Here is an 8,399-nt window from a genome sequence, read left to right as displayed (position 1 = left end):
TTAGTAAATTAAAAAATATAAAAAAATCAAGAAAGTTGATCATGTCTAATGGCTTGTTCTTCAAATTCAAGAACAAACCGACAGACAAAGGTCAGTTTTCTAGATTATTGCATCTAATTTTTTTTTTCAGAAAATCATCAAATAAATCATACATATTTATTGATTTTCGACAAAAATATGAGATGTGCAAACTAGTAATTTTTGTATCTCACCTCCCAAAATAAGAATCAATTCAATATACAGCCAAAAAGCAGCACTGATTATTGTTAATTTTTTTTTAAATGAGTTACAACATTAACAACACACTAATTTTCAATTAAAAACATATCCTAAATTAAAGATCCATCAATAGGATCTACAAAATCTATCAAAGTTTAAATTTTTAAATATATACAATATTTCAAATTATATTCTTCTTCTATAAAATACAACGATATGAACACCATCAATTACCTCAATCTGAAGTGAAAATTCAACACCTTCCTATCTTGACTAGATGTATGGGATCCTAAAGTCTAGATCAGAAACTTTCTCACTCTCTTTTTGTCTTTTTACGCTACATGCTCAGTCCAGATTTGAATAGCAACATGTAGCAAGGTTGGGATCCTTGACTTGCTGAGTTTGGAAGTACTTAGAAAAGTGTAGTTGATCATTATTATACATAATTAAAAAAAAGTTAATATATATAGTTATAATGATCAACAAATTAAAATCAATGCTCCTTATAAATATTAGCCTTTGTTCTTAACTTCCAACAATACTCTTCTAAATTTCCATTAATTAAGATTTCCTTTTAAACTTCTATCTTCAAGTTTTTTTATTTTTTTTCTTATAAATCCTAAAAACTATAATGTCCAAACGTTGCCGCTCTGATAGTTTTGAGCCTCCAGATAATCACAACAAGGTTTTCTCAATTGTTGTTGTTGTTACTGCTCTTGCAATAAATTTTTTTTTTTGTTGATGGTATTGGTGACTTTCTCAAGGAATGCTTCTTTTGCGAATCTAACCTTAAAAATAGAAAATGACATTTATATGTATAATAATAAAAAAAATTACTATACATTTAGATGTTATTTTCTATTTTGAAGTCTGACTTGCAAATAATGTATTCCATGAGAAAATCATCAATACCGCCAACAGAAGAACTTATTGCAAGAGCAATGACAACAACAACTGAGAAAAACTTATTTTAATTTCCGTAGGCTCGAACTATTAGAGCACCAACATTTGGAAATTATAATTTTTGGGGTTTTAAAAGAAGAAAAAAAAAATAATTTGAAGGGAGAAGTAGAAGAAAGATGATAACTAATAGAAGTAAAGAAGGATGTGGTTGAAAGTAAAGAACAAAGTCATATCAGGTGCACTGATTTTAATTTGTTTCTCACAAGAGATTAATTATTTTTCAGTGCATTTAATGCATTGTACATGCATCTCATGGGCTACACTTGAATGTTTGTCGCTTGTAGAAAAGATTTGTGGCTTTCGATCCATGATCTTCCTCTGACTTTTTATTAGAGTTTTATGTCTGTTTTGAACTATGAAGCCCCTATTTATAGTTGTAGAATACAAGATTTGTGGTGTCAATAAATACTTTTGGAACAATTTGATTGAAATTGACATGATAATTTTTGATTGATTGAAACATGTCACTTGTACATATGCCACATTTTTATTGGCCTTTGATTTGACTGGGCATTAGCAAGAACATGTCACTTATGCACGTGACACGAACCTATTGCTTCTATTATTTGACTTGACGTGCCACGTAATTTGACACGTGACACACACTCTCAAAGTTATAGTTTCTATGACAACTTTAGTTTAAATGTAGACTCTAAATCTATCCATATTACCTCCAATCTTCCTTAAATTCTCTCTTTCCCTCTCTCTTTGTCTCTCCGAGAGGGCTTGAACATGGAGCCTAAAATCAATTTTATTAAGAGGCCTCAAGCTTTTTTTAAAAAAACTATCAGATTTAATAACATGATTAATGCATTATAAATGGTGTATTTGAATTCTAACAAATGGTGAAAACAAATATACTATCAAGAGTTAAAATAAATTAAAATTAAAATTTAAGAAAAATATAGCAGAAAGTTAGAATAATAAAACCTAATTTTAGAAGTAACTTGATATTAGAATAAACTTCTTTGCTAATTTATTGATGCAATACTTGAGAACGTGAGAAAAAATGGGAAAAAAAATTATTCAATGCTTTCATCCTTTGTTTTTCTTAGAAAAATAAACAATTCAGTTAGAGAAATAAAACATAATATAGAGAAGAACAAAAAAATATTTTTTACTCTATAATAGAAGCAGCAATCTTGAGCAGCTTAGGGTCGTCCTGACTGCTCCAGCTGATGAATCTTGAGCAGCTTAGGGTCGTCCTGGCTGCTTCAGCTGCCTGCTTCATCAGCTGCTTCAAATATAATTTTACTATATTACCTCTAATTAATTATTATAAATTATTTCATTTAAGTGTTATAATATTAATAATATTTAATAAAAGGATAGTTTTCAAAATGATTACTAAGTTCCTCAAAGTTCCACTTATTATTATGTAAAATTTTTTTTTTAGCTGCTTCAATCGTAATTTTAATGTACCACCTTTAATTAATTATTATGAGTCATTTACGTATTAAAAATTAATAATATTTAATTAAAAACTACGAATATTTTTGACATGTCTTCTTCGGTTGGTTCGCCGTAATTTTACTATATCGCCCTAATTAATTATTATGAGTCATCTAAGTATTAAAAATTAATGTTAAAAAATTATTATAAAGTTATCTAAGTTTTAAAAAATTAATAATATTTAATAATAAATTAACTTGAAGTCTTATATTAGATCCACTTAATTTTTTATATTAATTTTGTTATATCACTTCTAATTAGTTATTATAATTCATTCAATACATGTTTACTTCGCTGCTTCAATCACGATTTTATTATATCACCCCTTATTAATTATTATGGTCATCTAAGCACTGTGCCACTTAAATTGAATAGTTATATATAAGAGGAAGTTTCATGTTGAAGCAGGCAGCAGGTCGGCATGCCTGCTTCAGCTGCTACAAACATGTTTTTACTGTATCACCTTTAATTAATTATTATAAGTTATTTATGTATTAGAAAATTAATAATATTTTATACAAATAAGTAAAATATACATTTCTAACATGTCTGCTTTAGCTGCTTCAACCATAATTTTACCATATCACCCTTAATTAATTTTTATAAGTCATCTAAATGTTAAAAAATTAATAATATTTAATTAAAAAATATGAAATAGACATAAAATAATAAATTAACTCTTGATGTTTTAAATTAGCTTGATGTCTTATATGAGGCTCACTTAGGTTATTTTCACAAGTAGTATTTTATAGTTATTATGCTATAATGCTTTTAATACATGTCAGCTTCGCGGCTCTAATAGTGATTTTACTATATCATCCCTAATTACTTATTACGGTTATTTAAGCATTAAAAAAAATATTATTAGCATCCTATATAAGAAGTCATAATAAGTAACTGAAGCAGGCTGATCATGTTCAACATGTCTGCCTCAACTGTTTCAATCGTGATTTTACTATATTACCCATAAGTAATTATTATAAGTCATTTACGTATTAAAAAATTAATAATATTTAATAAAAATTAAAATAAATATTTATGACATGACTGTTTCAACTACTTCAATCGTAATTTTATCAAATTACCCATATTTAATTATTATAGGTCATTTAAGTATTAAAAAATTAATAATATTTAATAAAAAAAGATAAAATAGACGTAAAATGATAAATTAATTTTTGATGTTTTAAATTAATATGACGTCATATTGGAGTCATTTAAAAAAAAATCACAAGTATTTTTTATAATAATTTTACTATGTCACTTCTAATTAGTAGAATAGAAAAAAATATTATAAATCGCAATAATTAAGAACTTAAATTATTTTAAAAATATAATTGACTATCAATGTCACAAAAGTTTGAACAACTTAAAATATCATTATGGAAATTTCATTAATCTAAATATAATATTATGTGTCTAACTTTGAATTTATCAACTAAACAAATAAAGCTTTTAATTAAATGATAGAATTATATATAACATAAAATTTTTAAGAATCAACATTGAACCATGTGTAGCACGGTGTAAGCCGGCTAGTTTTTATGATACACATTAACCTTAACCTTAAGGCACTATCAATTACATTTCTCTCATTTCTTTATTAGATCTTACACTTTTTTTACCATAAAGTTTCAAGAAACATTTTAAAGTAATATAGCCAATATTATGACTAAAGTTTTTCTTTAATAAACCTCATATCAAGTCAAATTATATCATGTAATATGAAATTAAGAGAATATTAATTAAAAAAATGGAACCTTAAAAATTAGGGAACCTAAAAACTTTTTGCTTCATCGACTTCAGCGTTGAGCCAAAAATGTGTCTTTATATATACTAGTTTAGGATACACGCTTTAGAGGTGATCAAAGCAAGTATCTTATTTGATAAAAAAAATATAATAGAAAAAAATATTGTACTTAGATATGCATTTCACTTCACATTTTTAATATATTATAGATACTTTTTCAACCTCCCTCTACCTCTCCTGACGCCTATCACTGTCAACTACTTACACATCCTCACTGAGGCATCTACACTGCTCACATGCTCAAACTATTTTAGTCTCACTTTTCTCATCATGTCAACCACAGAAGTCACTCCTATTGTTCCGTATCTTCTCATTCTCAATCTTGTCTCTTCTAGTATGACCATGTGAGTATAATATACCACAATTGTAATAAATTGCTGTTCAAATAAAATGAACAAAAATTGAGTAGATAAAACTTAGGTTGAGACACGAATATCTCGCTCTCTTTAAGGAGATTCAAGCCTACTATGACATAATCTATACTGATCCAACAATATCACGCTTGACCTGTGCCGTCCAGGATAAAATAGCCCAATACGATGGACAACTCAAGCAACTTTGGATCAGTTGAAGAGTCCAAAGCTCCACCAAAAGAACACCTCCCTTCAACATATAAAACTCTGTTTTATATAGGGAATATAATTGGAGACATAGAATATTTTCTTTGTCTCAACTCTCTCCTTCACTGCTACACGTTATAATGTTTTATAATATTTTGTTTTACTTTTAATAATATAGAAGGCAACCATTATTTATAGGTGAGAAAATTTGTCATGCAATGAATAGAAAGAAGATGGGATAGTTAAGGTAATAGATGAATGGATGAGTTAAGGTAATAGATGAATGGATTAGGGGTTACAGGAGTTAGAAGAAACTAATGAGAGTTATGGCCACATTCTACCCCTTCTAAATAGTATGAGTAATGCGCATAAGAAAATGTCATTCACGTGAGGAAAAAAGAAGCTACATAATGAGACATATGTGAAGTATAATGGCACACTGAATTACCCACTTTATGCTTGATAATTCCTCCAATAGAAAGTAATGAATATGGAGAATTTGGTAAGTTCAACAATCAATAACAAAACACTTTAGGTAATCAATATGAGCAAAATTAATTAAATTATTAAAATGCTTAAATGAATCGACTGACTACACATTCACCTCAACGATCATATTTCAACAACTTTCATCTTCATGAGAGTTTTTTACAGGCCAATCTTTTGCCTCATATAATATAATCGATTTAACAATCACTCTGTAGAACTTACCTTTCAGCTTATATGATACATGCTTATCATGCAAGGACCCCAGAAGCCAGCCTAGCTCATTTCGCCCATCCACATTAATATGATGTGTGACATCTTTGCTGGTTTTGCTATTACCTTGAATCAAAGATCCTAGTTACTTGACACATTCTCTCTTCGGATGACTTGAGACTCAAGCGTTACTTACAAACCGATCTTAGGTGCAACATCACTGAACTTATATTACAAATATTCATTCTTGATCTTGCTCAATTTAAATCATAAATTCATATCTCCTATACTTAAAAAGAAAAAATGTAATAATCATAATGACCTTATTTTTTTCATCTCTTTCAATTTCCCTGATCAAGACAATACTACTTGATGATATGGTTATTAAAAAAAAAAATAAAAAATAAAATTAAAGGGCTGCTAGCTACTTTTTTTGGTTCATAAAATTTGGACTAAGAAAAAAATAAGAATTGAATTTACTTGTGATTAACGAATTAAAATCTAATGATAAATTTAAAAACGTTCTGGTCATCTAATGTTTGTTTCAAGCTACATTTTTGTTTCTAATCGTTATAGCAATTCAATTTTTTATGACAAAATATTGTTTTTTAATGATTTTTCTCATATAAACATTATTTTCGTGTATATTTGTCTAACAATTTTTTTTAGTACAAATCAAAAGAAATGACACACAATTTTACCCTTAAGTTATGAACGTAAGCGAGTCGTTTCAATAATTTCTCAACTCAACTCTCAAGTAAAGCATATCAAAAGGAAATTGCTACATTAAAGATAAAGAGGCTGTTTCCGATACAACCTCTGCTCTACTTAATTTACTTGATTTAAAATTGATAAATATTATTATTTCTTACCTACATTAAATAAGGAAAATAGATAAATAAATATTACATAAATAAAATTATTGGGTTTATTTTAAATTTACACTCGTACAAAGTAGGGGTTTTGTGTTAAAAGTGACAAAAGAGTTTTGAAATGAGGTGTAGGTGACTCAAGTTTTAAATATTGAGTGTAGGTGACAATTACTTTATTAGTGATTAAGAAAGTTTGAGAATAACTCACAAGTTTTTAATTTACACTTTGATCCAAGTAAAACCTAATATAACTAGAAACGGAGGAAAAATGTGTGTTTCTCTCTCTTCTCATTTATTGTTGTTTTCTCTCTCTTCGCGATTTGTTGTTCATTGTTGTTACTGCTTTATTCATCATTTTCTGCTTTATTATCATCACATCTTCTTCATTATCATAATCATCTTCTTCTTGTTGACCATTATTGTTGTTGTTTCCGTACTGCTGCTACTTGACCAATATTTAGGTCAAATGTAGTTTCGTACATCACTTTGTCATTACTTCATAGGTGACTTTGATAATTAAAATTATAATTTTTAGTTGAATTTCTCATCTGGGTACACTGCTAATGCTGTTTTTTTTAATAATGGATAGAACCCGAACTTGAATCCAACATAAGATTCATTTGTTTCAACAGATGACTCTTCTGTTGTGATAGATGACTCATCCGTTGCAATGAAAGAATCATATGTTGGATTCATATTCATAATTTTACACTGCTGTAACATAAATCAAATAGATGGGTCATCTGTTGTAACATCGAGTTATATGTTGCAGTAGAGAAATCATATGCTGAAACAGATTACTCACATGTTGCAATAAAACCTGAAGTTGATTCCAATAGATGACTCACATATTGGTATTCATGTTGCAAAATATAGAACCTGAAGCCGATTCTAACAGATGTGTCATCTATTACAAAAGGTGAGCAATCTGTTGCAACAAGTTAGTGATCTTTTGCAACAGGTAACTAATACATTAGAATGAGCTTCAAAGGTTCTGTAGTACATCCCAACAGGTGAGTCATCTATCGCAATAAATGTATAATATGTTGCAACATATGAGTCACCTGTTCCAACAGATGTCTCATTTGTTGGAATTGACTTCAGGTTCTATAGTATCATAACATGAATACTAACAGGTGAGTCATCTGTTGCGACATATAACTCACCTGTTGTATCATATTTTCACCTGTTGCAACAGATAACTCATCTGTTGGGGTTCATGTTATAGTACTATACAATTACTATTAATTTTATTATCATGTCATTATTAACTTTTTTTAACAAATGTCTTTATTTAGGTACTACTAATTGAGAGATCAATAACAATAGGGGTGGATTGTCACGGTGAATAGATCGAGAAGAGTAATCAGTATGTTTAGCGTAAGAAGGGTGAAATGCTAAAGACGAAAGTCCAAAGTGATGTTTCATTTAATGATTTTGTGAACTTAATCATCAACTATTGTGGACTGAATTATCAATCGAAAGAACTCGTCATCAGCTACATGCACAACTCCTTTAAAAATTAGAGGGTACTACCTTTCAAGATTACTGATCAGGTTCGGTTGCATGTTTATCTCAGTGATTCAGCTAGGTCGGTATTAAGGGTGTACGTGGTTGAAAAATTGAAAGAGAATGAGAACCAAAATGTGTAGAAGAAGAAAAACAATACATGTTTGATGATAAATTGGATGATCTAGACATGAATATTCCAGATGATGATCAAACAATGATACACCCAAATTATAACTCTCATTAGAAAGCGTAAGCGGTCATCGTCAGATATAGAACCAAACTAGGTTGGGGTCGAATCTCAAAGGAAATACT

Source organism: Capsicum annuum, chromosome 6 (assembly GCF_002878395.1).
Source record: "Capsicum annuum cultivar UCD-10X-F1 chromosome 6, UCD10Xv1.1, whole genome shotgun sequence".
Taxonomy (NCBI): Eukaryota; Viridiplantae; Streptophyta; class Magnoliopsida; order Solanales; family Solanaceae; genus Capsicum; species Capsicum annuum.
Note: the sequence above shows the minus strand (reverse complement) of the source record.